The sequence below is a fragment of the Mauremys reevesii genome, linkage group 6, assembly GCF_016161935.1.
Source record: "Mauremys reevesii isolate NIE-2019 linkage group 6, ASM1616193v1, whole genome shotgun sequence".
Lineage (NCBI taxonomy): Eukaryota > Metazoa > Chordata > Testudines > Geoemydidae > Mauremys > Mauremys reevesii.
In genome coordinates this window covers 88,356,459-88,370,912 of record NC_052628.1, presented here as the reverse complement: position 1 = coordinate 88,370,912, position 14,454 = coordinate 88,356,459, and the positions used below count along the sequence as shown (strand labels likewise).

Here is a 14,454-nt window from a genome sequence, read left to right as displayed (position 1 = left end):
GAGCAGGAAAGCATCTGACAGGGAACCCCCATCCATCACCTGGAGTGAACAGAACATGTGGCATTTCCTGTTCTGATGGGATGCAAACAAATCCACCTGGGGAGTACCCCACTTTTAGAAGATCGTACTGGCTCCCTCCGTGTGGAGTGGCCACTCATGGCAAGACAAAAAGGTCTTGCTGAGGCAATCTGCTAGCACATTTCTGGTCTCAGGCAGGTGCGCGGCTACCAGATGAATGCGTGCCGCATACAGAAGTCCCAAAGTCTGAGAGCTTCTTGGCAAAGGGCTAATCACCTGGTGCTGCCCTGCCTGTTGATGTAATACATTGCACGGTATTGTCCGTGAGGACCTGCACCACCTTGCCCCTCAGGTGGGGCAAGAAAGCCTGGCAGGCCAGGTGAACCTGACATTGATATGAAGGGCCACGAAGGGAACTCCCTTCAACACTGACCCAGGGTTCAACCACCACTCCAAAGATGACAGGATGTGATCCGGCACCCTGACTACCCAGTCTAAGTCGTGTCTGTTGGGGATGTAAACTGATGCCAGCCACGCTTGCAGAGGCCAGAAGTGGAACCGGACATGACTGACCACATATGTACAGGCGGCCATGTGGCCAAACAACCGCAGGCAGGTGTGAGCTGTGGTGAGTGGGTGGCTCTTCACATGGCAGATCAGGTCTGACATGGTCTGAAAACGAACCTTTGGAAGGAAGGTTCTGGCTCGTGTGGAGTTGAGAACTGCCCTGGATGAACTCTATTCGTTGGACTGGCCTTAAGATGAATTTTTGATCATTTATCAACAGACTCAGATTGTGGCCAGTGGAACGCACCAGATCGAGGCTCCTCTGTACTTGTTCCCAAGACCTGCCCTTGAAGAGCCAGTCATTGAGATACGTGAAGACCTGGACCCCTTGACATCTCAGGTAAGCAGCCAGTGGCGCCATAAATTTTGTGAAGACCCTTGGAGCCAATGAGAGGCCAAAGGGCGGCACCATAAATTGGAAATGGTGTTCGCCCACTATGAAATGGAGGAAATGTCTGTGACCTTGGAATATGGAAATAAGCGTCCTTCAAGTCGAGGGTGGTATATTAGTCTCCCCAATCCAGGGAAGTGATGATGGAGGCCAGGGAGACCATCGGAAACTTCAAGTTCTTGAGACACTTGTTGAGGTGTCACAGGTCCAAAATGGCTCTGAGGCTCCCTTTTGCTTTTGGGATTAGGAAATAATGGGAGTAGAATCCCTTTCCTGTCATGTCCAGAGGGACCTCCTCTACCACCTCCATGTGCAGGAGGTTCTCGACCTCTTGCTCGCGAGAAGGGTCTCTGAAGAGGGACAAAAAAGAGAGATGGTAGGAGGGAAGGGTGGCCGAAAACTGCACGGTATAGCCTTGAGACACTATCTCCAGCATCCAATGGTCTGAGGTGACCCATGACTAGGCCGGACGGTACGGACGAAGATGGCTGAGGAAAGAACAGGGTGGATCCTGGGGCGTTGCTCTCGAGCGCACCCTCAAAATGAGCGTTTCTGGACCCCGGAGTGCTTTGCCGGGCCAGGTTGCGCAGATGAGCGGGAGGAGGAAGGAGGGCGGCAGCTGAAACTAACATCTTTGTCTCTTCTCCTTGTAGACCTAGGATGAAATTGCCAAGGCCTATGTGGCAGGGGTGGCCGGAACTGCTTTCTTGCAGACTGCGGCATATGCATGCCCAATGAGGGAAGGATAGCCCAAGTGTCTTTCAACCCATGCAGCCTTGCATCCTCTTGCTCTGAAAAAAGACCGATCCCATCGAATGGGAGGTCTGCTTCTTGGATCAAGGTCTGCATCTCTTGGAAGAGGCCAGCAGTCTGAAGCCAAGAGCTGCACCTCATAACCCTACCGATTCGACCACCCTAGCCGCTGAGTCAGCCATGTCCCATGCCATTTGGAGGAAGCACCGAGCCACCGTGGTGTCCTCCTCCACCAGGGTGCTGAATTCCCTGCAGTAGGGACTCCTTGAACTTACAGAGAGAGTCCAATAAGTTAAAATTTTATCTTCCTAGGAGGGCCTGATGGTTCACCACCCAGAATTGCAGGCTGGCAGCTGAACACATTTTCCTTCCAAACAGGTCCAATCTTTTGGCCTCTTTATTTTTGGGGGTCGAACTGGTATGTTCATTCTTATATTTTTCATTGGCTGCAGAGACCACCAGCAAGCCCAGGGCAGGGTTGCTGCAAAGGTACTCAAACCCTTTGGCCAGGACAAAATATTTCTTTTTAGTCCTTTTCAGGGTGGGAGGGATGGATGAGGGAGTTTGCCAGGGGGCCGTGGCAATTTTGAGGACACCATCATAAACTGGTAGTGCGACATGGGCGAGGTAGAGGCTTACAGGACATTAAACAAGGTGTTAACCTGCTCAGCCATTTCCTCCACCTCTAGGCCCAAGTTCTCAGACACCCTTTGAAGCAGGGCCTGGTGTCCTTTAAAATCATCTGGCGGGCTGGCCCTTGAGGGTTCCGCAACCGCCTCAACTGCAGACGAAGATGATGACTGTACTGCCAGGGGAGGCATCTTCCTCTGTGGGGGAGGGAGGCTTAAGGGTCAGTGCAGTCTCCTCTAGCCTGACCTCCAAGCATGCCTTGACCTCCGAGCCTGGTGCTGTCAGTGCCACCAGCTGTTGCTCCAAGGCGGCGGCAGATGAGTGCTATGCAGGGCTCATCACTATGACTGGCACTCCCCACGTGCTCCAATAAGGCCACTGGCTGTGCTGCCAAGACGGTGCCGTTGATGTCAACACGGCCTCGGGTGCCAACTTGCGCCGGTGAAGTCTAGGTGAAGGGCCTAACTGCCCCGTTCCACTTTCACAGGAGAAGAAACCTTCTCCCTCCATTTTTGTTGATGTAGATCAGAGTGGCCTGATTGTTCACTTAAAGCATGATCACCTTTGGGATATCAGGTCTCTGAAAGCACATACATGGCCACTCTATCCCGGGACATTTATCTGAAGTTTGGCTTCACATAGAGGCCAGGGGTGAAATTATGGCCCCATTTAAGTCTATGGCAAAACTCTCACTGACTTAAATGGAGCCAGGATTTCACCCCATATGTCATGGTTACAGAACTCTTCTGCATAGGTTCCTGATTCTAGGGTGGATGCACTTGCAATTACTACAATTTGAAGTGGAGGAATTTGGAAATTCTTTTCTAATTATAAATGACCAGTATAAATACTGGAGAGAACATCAGGTTTTATCTGAAAATTCTTGCAAACCAAAACAGATACTTCAACACAGCTTAGCTAGTTGCTACAGAATGTGTCATTTCACAACTTTTCAGCTTTTGGAATACAATCCAAAATGCCTAAAGGCATAAAAACAATCCTTTAAGAATTTCTAGGATTTAGAAAGAACTTAATTAAAAATATAAAAGCTAACTTAATCCTCTAGTGCTTGAAGTCAGGATTATTTTAGCATTTGCTCCAATGTGCTTTATGTGAAATATGTTGGGGAAAATTCTGAATTCTGGCATGGTGACAGAGTGACTTATCTCATGAGTTGACCAGTCACAACTGCACTGAGAAACAACTTGCAGGATCCAGCTGAGAAATGTAAAGAGAGAAGATTTTTTTCTCCAGAGGTTCAGTAAGGCAGGCAACCTTAGACATACTGTGTCTTTTATGAGTAGTAAAAAATAAAGCCTCACCAATATGGGTGATGAGAGGCTTTCTTATTTCCTTCCAAAGTGTCTAGCCTGTCTAGGTTACCTTTTGAGCTTTAACTATGGCCACGGAAAATACTTACCAGTCACTAATATATGCAATCTACCTTCCGGGTCTAATAATTCTTTTCTATAATTCCCCTACTGTTTATTTTACTCAGACTTCTTTCATTTTCCCAGGCCTCTTTATTAGTACTGAAAGAAGAGCTATAAAGGATACAGACCCATTATGGATATTACATATTTCAAAAAATTTGATTAATAAGAAAGGGTATTTGGATCTCAGAGGACTTTTACATGGCTAACTACAAGTACAGTAAAAGTATGAAAAGTCTTCAGTTTTTAGTGTCAATTTTCTACATTTGTGAGGAATTCCTATGACCATACAAAGGGCAGGGCCAACTAAAATCTTGGCCTGTCTCTCAGATATCTCCTTCTGGATGTCTAGCCATCAGTTCAAGCTCATTAACCTCAACATGTTAAAACAAAGCTAAAGCTCTCCACCAACCCACAAGCCCTCCCTGCTACTTCCTTTCTTGATCACTGTAGACAACACCATTATCCTATCACTTGGGCCCATAACCTGGGTGTCATCTTTGACTTGGGCCTCTCTCTAGGTCTTCACATCCGGCTCTCTCTAGATCTTCACATCCAGGCTATGACTAAATCTTCCAGATTCTTTCTGCATAACATCTCTAAGATACGGTACTTCCTATCTATCCAACAAACTTCCCTTATTGATACAGAAGAGTGAAAGGGGGCTTTCTTCCACCCTCTCTTGGGAATCCTGGCCATAGGATATAGCCATATCATGGCTTCTTCCTTCACTTTAATAGTTTTTTAACTTCCCTCCTGGCTTTTTAGCCTATCGTCACTGTTTTTTAACTTCTGGCTTTTTAGCCTAACGTCACTGTTCTTTAAGTACTTCATAATCCTTTGATACCAGCCCCCACAACTCTATCAGCCCTAGGCACTATAACAAAGTTCATATAACTTCCTCTCAGTGGGGTTCCACTCCCCAGGAGGTCAGAAGGAACTGGCTGGTGATTGGGTTATGCTGCCCCTTGCACTTTTGGGAGGGGGAGCATGACAAATGCATGCACAACCCTTAGAGGGCACTACTAGAAAAAAAAAGTCCAATCTTTTATGCAGGGGTGCCAGCACATCCATGAGTAGAATCCACATGCACAGGAGCTTGAGGAAAAAGCCTGCCTTTTTGTGCATGTATTTAAGGGTAAAATTTTGAAGCTGAAATGATCACATGCGAATTGGGGATGGGAGGTTTACCCCCAAAAGATTACAAAAACAGAAGGTAAGCAAAAACATATTTTTTAAAAAAATCTTATGATTTTTATGCCAATCTCATGATTTTGGGAAGTCTGACTCATGATTTCTGAAACATGGCATCCCAGGAAAATAATCTCTTTTATAACTCTGCCTCATCTCCACACATGGATTGCTGCACAGCCTGTGATTCTTAGCATCTCTTGTGGAGCTATATCTCCCAGAACGCTCTTGTTCTAGGGCTGAAACTTGGAACTGGCTGTGCTGGGTCTATAACCTTCTATAGCCAAGTGACGACACACTGGTGCAGTGCCTCCTGCTGGTTGTCTTGGGAATTTGCTCTTTTCCAGCTCCGGAGCGCCCTCTGCCGGCTGATGTCTCACCAGCCTCAGGCCCCTTGTCCCTCCTGGACCCCGGTGCTCTTTTCCTCAGGATTCTGCCCCAGCAGTACCCCACACTCTGGGTCTCCCCTCCCAGGGGAACCCCCAACCCTCTAAACCCACCTTGCCTCAGTGGCTACTGCCAGTCATCTAGCCCCCGCTCACTGGGGCAGATTGCAGTCTGCAGCTGTGGCCTGACTGGGGTGTGTCCGCAGCTGTGCCTGCTTGCCCAGTCAGCCTAGCCTTTCACAGCCACAGCCCTTTCCAGGTCTGCTTTTAACCCCAGTTCTTCAGGAGTGGGGCAGTCGCCCCACTACATTCCCTCCCACTTAAGACCACAGGAGGTGAGGGAGAGGTGTGTCTCTATCCCCCCAGCTTCCCTCTTAGCTGGGCCCACGGGAGGTGTCTCTCCTGCCACAGGTTTTCTATTAAAAGGAGCAACCTGCTTCCCTCTTCTACCATCTGGGTCCCCACCATAGCCAGTCCCGCTCCTTTGTGGGTTCCCCTGTCTGTCTGGGTCCCCACCACAAATCGTCCTGCTCCCGCGTGGGTTCCCAGGTTTAGCTGGGGCCTCTCTGCCCCAGCCCCTTTCTCTCTGGGAGTCTTGGTCCACACTACCACTTCCCTTTGGCCAGTCTCAGGTGGAGTCCGATCCTCCAGCCTCCCCCTTCTTCTCTGGGTGCAAGGCTGTCTTACCTGGCTCCCCTTGTGGCACAGGAAGCACATCCAGTGCCTTCCTTTGGCCACCTCAGGGCTAGCCTGGGCCCTGTGAGTCCCGTAGGGGCACTTCCTCTTCCTGTGCCCAGGCTCCCCACAGGCCCAACACGTTTAGAGCCTCTCTGTTGACTTCACAGGGGGCACTCTGGCAGCTCCCCATTTCCCCGGGTGGAGCCTCTTTGCTCCATTCCGGAAGGGGCACTCCCGTTTATACTGTTCCAGTTGCCCACAGGCAAAACAGTTTTTAGGCCCTGGCACCAGCCTCTAGCCCCAGGTGCCTGGCCCCCAATGAGGTCCATGTGCTCTCCCACACAGCAGCTGAAGCAGTCCCCGTTGCTGCTGGGTGAAATGGGCCACACAGGCTCTCCAGAAGCAGTCCACCATTTTCTCCACCTTCCATGTCTCAACTCTCAGATCCAGGCAATAATTCCACAGTCCTTGCCCTCCCCCTTGTATCAGGATGACCATCTATGCCCACATTCTCCACCACATGTAGCAAAGTGACGACTAAATGGTGAGGCGCCACCTGCTGGTTGTCCTGGGAATTAGCTCTTTTCCAGCTCCAGCGTGCCCTCTGCCGGCTGATGTCTTGCCTGCCTGAGGCCCCTTGTCCCTCCCGGACACCGGTGTCCTTTTCCTCAGGGTTCTGCCCCAGCAATACCCCCACACTCTGGGTCTCCCCTCCCAGGGGAACCCCCAACCCTCTAAACCCACCTTGCCTCAGTGACTACTGCCAGTCATCTAGTCCCCACTCACTGGGGCAGACTGCAGTCTGTAATGGCCACTCATCATTGGCAAGGGATTAGGACCTGTTGCCTTTGCCTATCCCTGGGCTGCCCCTTTTGTAGGCTTTCACCAAGTTCTGCAGCCTGAGCGTTTACCAGGCTGGAGCTCCCCAACTCCCTTTGCCCTTCCCCAGCACTGCTCCACCTCAGATACCTTGCTCCCGGGCAGCTAGCCCTTCCCACTCTAGGGCTAGAGTGAGACTCCTCCAGCTCCTGGCTCACAGCCCTTTTATAGGGCCAGCTGTGGCCTGATTGGGACGTGTCCCCAGCTGTGCCTGCTTCCCCAATCAGCCTAGCCTTTCACAGCTGCAGCCCTTTCCAGGTCTGCTTTTAACCCCTGTTTTTCAGGAGTGGGGCAGCCGCCCCACTACACCTCCCAAAAAAGATCAGTAAACTCGGTTATAGCTGGACTTCCATAAACTTCTCCTTTCCAGCCTCCCTTTCTTTCATTTCCCCCCAATCCATCCTACTGAACATATTGCAGGTAAAGTTACAATGGCACTATATAAATAATGAATAGCTATTGACTCAAATTCTCTACAACAAACCACCTACGTTTATTAAGGAAAGTGAGCAGAAACTGAAGAATAGAAATGCATGGCAAGATGCCTCTTTGATATTACATGGACACACACAAGCAAACTGGTAAGAAAGAAAACTGAACTGAAAACTGTTGTATGACTATGAAGGAATAGAAGTCACAATGGACTAAGTCAAAAGAAGAAGTTCTATAAACAGGCAACACCCCTTCTGGATAAGTTCTTAAGGCTTGAAGATTTTGCTTTTGCAATGCTGCCAACTTTCATGATTTTATTGTGAGTCTTACACTATGTGGTGTTTTTCTGAAAGATCCAGGACCTGGAGTCATACTATTAAGTGAGAATTTGAGTTTTCAGTGGAGAGGGGGAAAAGTTTTTATCCCTCATGGTTTGCCAACAAAAGCTGGAAAATGTGAACCCTGAAGGCTCAAAAAAACAAAAAGCAAACTGAAAGACTTCAGAATATATTATTTTTTAAAAAAAACTTTAAGCCAATCTCATGACTTGTGGTTCTGACTCATGATTTTTTAATAGGGGAATTTGGCATACTGATCCGGTATGTGAGAGCTGCCTGTAACATACCAAGCTACGTAACCTCATTTTAGTGTTTTGTTCCACCGAAGAGCTTGCTCTTGATGCTAATGGAAAAAAAGCAGCCCCTGGTTTTAAAATTAGCAAAAAGCAAATGGAAATTTTAACAGCTTGCAGCGCCACAAGCAACCAAAAGCTAAATCTGTTAATGATTATGAAATCAAAGAAACCCAAATGCTTTAATAACTTACTGTATACACAAAAACCTACAGATAATGTACAGATATCTGAAAAATATTTAGATTTTTTTAGTGCTTTTTGGTGAGTGGATCGGTTCAGAGGTTATGCTAGCTGTTAAATAGTATTTGAAGAGCTGTAACTGTCCTGCAAGTGCACTGTTGCACATCTACAATGAACCCCCAACAAGTGACCTGGCGACCTTATTAGAAATGCATCCATTTGCAACCAAAGACAGTCTAAAGAATGTGAACTTTCTTTGATGAAAACAACTTTTAAAATCTCTCATCAGTTCAATGCCCAGCACAGAGCAGTTAATTATAGCTAAGATGAAAATGAGAATCACAAGACAACAATGAACAAATGAGGGTTCCAACACTTAGCGCAACAACCAGTGTTGAGACATATCTATCTGGCTGGAAGCCAAAGCAGAACGAAATCATTTTTAGATCATGATGTTACATCAGCTCTACAACTGCACAGTTCAAACACCTGGGCTTGTTCAAAAGGAAACTGAAGGCTCTTTTCTTAAACACTAAATTGGGAATCTGTTTAGTATTATAATATCTGAATTTCTTTAACATTGCTCTAGATATTGTATTATAACCAACCCTTAGCATAGTTCTATAGATTGCAAAATTTTTATAGATTTTGATGCATTATACTGTTTTTTTGAGAAAAGAATAATGTTACACTTCCATATTTTTTAGTGTAGCTTATAAGGCCAAACTGTTTTAAAAGGGTCCATAAAGCTACAGGAAGAGAAGCTACAGACTGATAAATTGGTTGTGTTAGCGATTAGGCAGTATAATAGACTGGATACGATTTGTCTAGGAATTTAAAAAAAAATGGATAAGATTGAGGAAGTCAAGAATGGTCTCTTTACATTTATGTCCCAGAGAATGATATGAATGAATTTCTACAAGTAGCAAATGCTTTGAGTTAAGTCATCAAAAAATCCAAGGAGAGAGGTGATGGAAAAGATGTTATCTTTGGATCACACAAAAACAAAACAAAAACAAGTTTTCTGTACACTGAGACAGGGATAGAAAACACAGAGCAGGCATAATTAGTTGATACCTCCAAAAGTTCAAAGAAGTGTTTGAAATTATCCTGGGAAGGTACAGGAGGTGGACAACAGCAATTTTACTTGTGGAAACGGAGTCCATACCATATTGAATCAAACTGGAAACATGCAATGGTTATTGTACTAAGGAAGAATGCCCGCCTGGAAAGGACACCTGCTTAAATACTAATTTTCCCTAGAGTGAGACAGATGACTCAAAACAGAATATATTATTGTACATTAAATTAAAAGGATTCAACAGGCTATATCAGAGGTGGGCATACTATGATCTGCGGGCCACATCTGGCCCGCGGGACCCACCTGCCCAGCTCCTGAGCTCCAGCCCCGGGGAGGCTCGACCCCAGCCCCTCCCCTGCTGTTCCCCCTCTCTCGCAGCCTCAGTTCGCCCTGCTGCCAGCGCAACTCTCTGGACGGCGGGCTGCGAGCTCCTGGGGCAGCGCAGCTGCAGAGCTGGGGCCTGACCTGGTGCTCTCTGCTGCGCTGGCTCCAGCCAGGTAGCCCGGCTGTACCGCCACCAGCCACTGGTGCTCCAGACAGCAAGGTAAGGGGGTAGGGAGTGGGTGGATAGAGGGCAGGGGAGTTCGGGGTGGTGGTCAGGGGTGGGGGTGTGGATAGGGGGCGGGGTGGTCAGAGGGCGGGGAACAGGGGTTGAATGGGGGGCAGGGGTCCGGGGGGGAGCAGTCAGGAAGGAAAGGGGGGATTGGATGGGGTAGCAGGGGGCAGTCAGGGGCAGGGGTTTCAGGGGCTGTCAGGGGACAGGGAATGGGGGGGTTGGATGGGGCAGGAGTCCCGGGGGGGCCATCAGGGGGCGAGAAGCAGGAGGGGTTGGATAGGGGGTGGGGCGGGCCACGCTTGGCTGTTTGGCACTCCATACAATTTTGGAAACCCAATGCAGCCCTCAGGCCAGAAAGTTTGCACACCTCTCTCCTCAAGCTAGCATATGAAAAGCAGAATGTGGTCGCAGCAGTGTGAGTGGCAGGAGGGACTAGCCACCCTGAGTAGGTGCCTACGGTCTCAGATAAGCACATACTCAGGGCAACATAGCCTGTCCTGCAGCTCATTCTGCCATGGCTATCTTTATTTTTAGCATGTCTCCTCTGATGTATTGATAGAGAGCAATCATATCTCCCCTCAGCCTTCATTTGATTAAGTTAAACAAGCCACGCTCCTTCAGTCTCCTCTCCTAAGGTAGGTTTTCCATTCCTCTAATCATCCGACTAGTCTTTCTATGCACCAATTCTTCAACTAAATTCTGCACCAAATGTGGCCCAGGAGCCCCCTCTCCCCTCCCCATGTGCCCCTGAAGCCCTCCTACCTACTGTCCCCACATGGCCCTGCTCTCCCCCCATCCCCATGTGGCCCTGGAGCCCCCTCACATTCAGCCCCGGCTCAGTGCTGTCAACCCACTAGCTTCTAACCTGCTCCCAGTCTGTCCCCCCACTAGCCCTTCTGAACCCTAGTCTGTGACTTCTTAGCAGCCCTGTGTGCCCCACTCTGCCTCCATGGGCAGGCTGCTGTGATGAACACAGCTGGCTGCTAGCTGTTACAGCCAGTCAGCCGGCTGATCTGGTGCCATAGAAGCCTCTGCTGGGTGAAAGGTGGAACTGCAGCACTTCTTGGGCAGAATGTATTTTCTGCAGAAAAAAAATTCTGCACTGGACATGAATTCTGCATGTGCGCAGAGGTGCAGAATTCTCTCAGGAGTATAAGATGCTTAGGATTCAAGCAGGTATTTATTGTAATCTGAGAAAGACTCATTTGATTTTTGAGATGAAAGCAAAATTGGTCTTCAGAACTACTTTATCATGATGGAAAATGAAGTATTTACTCCTGGGGGAATTCTGCACTCCTGCAGATGTGCAGAATTCACATCCCCGCAGATTTCTTTGCTTCCCCACCGAAAAATGACTTTCTGACATGGAAGCAACAAGAGCAGTCATGCAACTCTCCCCAGCAGTATGTTTTGGGTGCCCAGGGCAGCTGGCAGAGAGGTAAATCACTGTGGGGCAGGAGGCCGGACTGGGGAAGACCTGGCTGGTGGCTCCCACCCTGTGCCAGGCTCAGCTGCTAGTCCTGGCTAGGCTGGAAAGGACTTCCTCTTCCCCTGCATGACATCCGGGGCTGGGTCAGACCCAGCCCCAGATTTCACCCCAGGCTACACGAAGCTCTGCATACACTCCCCACCCCATGCACCTATCACTCTTCAGCTGCAGGGGAAAGGGAGTGTATGGTAAGCTGCCCCCCATCTGCCTAACCCCCATGCATCCACCCTGCCACCGAGCTTCACCCCCCTCCCCGCACCCAGAACCCCCCTGCCAAGCCCCATTCCCCCTGCACCTGGACCACCCCAACGAGCCACCTGCACCAGATCCCCACCCCAACGAGCCCCAACCAGCTGCACCTGGATCTCCACCCCACCAAGCCCCACTCCCCTAGCATCTGGGTCCCCACTGAACCCCCCACACCCCGACTCCCCTGCCGAGCTCTATGCCGCCCATACACAGACCCCCGGTGAGCCCCAACCACCTTCACCTAGACCCCCTGCAGAGTCCCATTACCATTGCACCCAGAACCCCCCGACAAGCAATTGTGTATCCAGATTCCCCCCTGCATCCAGATCCCCACTGAGCGAACTGCCCGCAGATTGCCCCACACAGAACCCTCTCTACCCACACCTGGATCCCCCCACACTAAGCCCCTCCACTCTTGGATCCTGCCAGGCTGAGCCTGCCTGCCCACACCTAGTGCACCTGACACAGAGGGGAAAAGCCCTGGGATGTTTCTGGGGCAGGCACCGTCCTTGCACTGTGTCAGGGTTGGGTGCAGCCTCACTGCTGAGTCTGTGTCCTGGACGGGGGGAGCTGCAGAGTAATCTCCCACCTCTGTGCAGCCAATGGCCTGTGGCCCCCAATGCCATGCTGGAGCCTCCACATTTATTTGACAAATAAAATTTGCAGAATTTTAAAATATTGTGTGCAGAATTTTTAGGTGCATAATTTTTTATTTTTTTTGGAGCAGAATGCCCTCAGGAGTAAGTATTGTAGCTCAATGGGCAATGATCTTGTCTTCAATGCTCTCTGAACTAACATTATAGCTTTGAGACTGAATATGGATTGTAGGTCCTGACTGTTTTTGAGACAACAAAAAATGTTGAGTACACTGTATGGGATTGCTCCTCTTTCTGTAGTGCTTGTGAGATATCTGTGTTGACTTCACAAGTTTTTCTGGATTCCTTGATTTCACAGATATCAAATATTTCCTTTTGTGGTATCATGTCAGCCTATCAAATATATATGTATCTGTCTTGAATTGTCCCTAGAACCCACACATCTAAGGCAGTCTTTTTCAAACATATGCGAATCTCCGCAGTCTCCCTCTGCCATCTTGGTTCCTTGCGGTTACATACTCCAAGGGAAGACAGATAGTTTTACTGCCACCTCCCTTCCTTGGAATTTTCCAGTGAATGGAGCTGCTTTAAATTACAGCTGGAATTTCACAGAAGCACTACTAGTGGCAGCTGCTGAGAAAAAACATTTAATCAAAGCATATCTAGATGACATCGGTCATGTCGGTTCCTGGCCAGCACCTCCCCTCTTTTTGGGTAGGGATGATACGCTATGTTTCCTGATGCAAAGGGGAAGTCAATCCCAGGCACTTATCCATTGCCTTATAAGGCCACATACAACATGTAATTGTAAAATATGAACAACTGAGCTTGCAATTCAAAGTATCTTATCAGATTCAATCAATTTGGGAGAAAATAATCCAAAAGACTGCTCAGATGATAAATTTCAAGACAACTATATTATACTTTGCTTTTAGTATCAATATTTGCAACTTTATCATTGTCTTTTGGAACATTTTGTCTAACTTGTATCTGGAAACTTCAGAACAAACTTAACAGAAGTTCAATTCTGATCTCATTAGAAGTGGAATTTTAAAGACTTGTAAACAAGAATACAGTGTTTTAAGAAATATATCAGGACCATCTCTTGCAGTCTTAAACCTTTTTTCTTTTTTTGCGGAAATTCAAAGTTTAATGAAAATTATCTCTAAATCAAGAAACAATCCTGATACTTGTACAATTTTTTTAGCACTTTAGTACTTAAAACATTGTGGAAAAGAACTCACATCCAAACCTTTTTCTAACAAAGTATGGTGTAAATCTAGTCTGATTTGTCCCCAATGATGGGAATAGAACACAGGTCTCCTGATGCCCACTCTGATGCCCAGTATACTACATCACACAGCTTCTCCTTACAATACCTTTTTAAAATACCAATGGGGGAGAAAAAAAACCCATATGCAACAGATACCATCTCCATGCAAGAACAACAGTATCTATTTAGTGGGTCAGAATGGCAAATAAGTATTTTATATTAAAAAGCACGTACATAAGCATCCTACACTCCTTTAAAAATGCAAAAGACAACTTTACTTCCTTTTGCTGCAAAATGTATGCATACTAGAGAGGTTTATTTAACTACTTAATATACACAAGTAATTTCCAGAAATGCTGATAGGAGTTTGGCATCACATTTAAGCAATCCTCCCAGGTTTCTAGTGCTAGAAATATGAAAAAATGTTTATTTAGTATAGTTACAATTTCCACATTGTACCTCTGTTTCTGCTGCATGGGTTGTTGTCTCATAGCCATATATTGCATGTCCTCTTGTAGCCGATTAAGAGGAGAATCTGGCTTGACACGAATCCCATAATAATGATATTTGGAGTTCCCCCTTTACAAAAGAATAAGAATTAGGAAAAAAAAAGTTGATAAAACAAAAATTATTTGTCAGCCTGTTTTCTTTTTGCGGAAATTCAAAGTTTAATGAAAATTATCTCTAAATCAAGAAACAATCCTGATACTTGTACAATTTTTTTAGCACTTTAGTACTTAAAACATTGTGGAAAAGAACTCACATCCAAACCTTTTTCTAACAAAGTATGGTGTAAATCTAGTCTGATTTGTCCCCAATGACGGGAATAGAACACAGGTCTCCTGATGCCCACTCTGATGCCCAGTATACTACATCACACAGCTTCTCCTTACAATACCTTTTTAAAATACCAATGGGGGAGAAAAAAAACCCATATGCAACAGATACCATCTCCATGCAAGAACAACAGTATCTATTTAGTGGGTCAGAATGGCAAATAAGTATTTTATATTAAAAAGCACGTACATAAGCATCCTA

The 14,454-nt window shown here is 47.2% G+C and overlaps 1 protein-coding gene across 1 annotated transcript in view; it reads right to left on the bottom strand.

The window, feature by feature from the left end:
• RFX3 (regulatory factor X3) overlaps positions 1-14,454 on the bottom strand; it is a 162,766-nt gene that overhangs the window by 32,566 nt on the left and 115,746 nt on the right. The gene's annotated exons all lie outside the window — the stretch shown is intronic.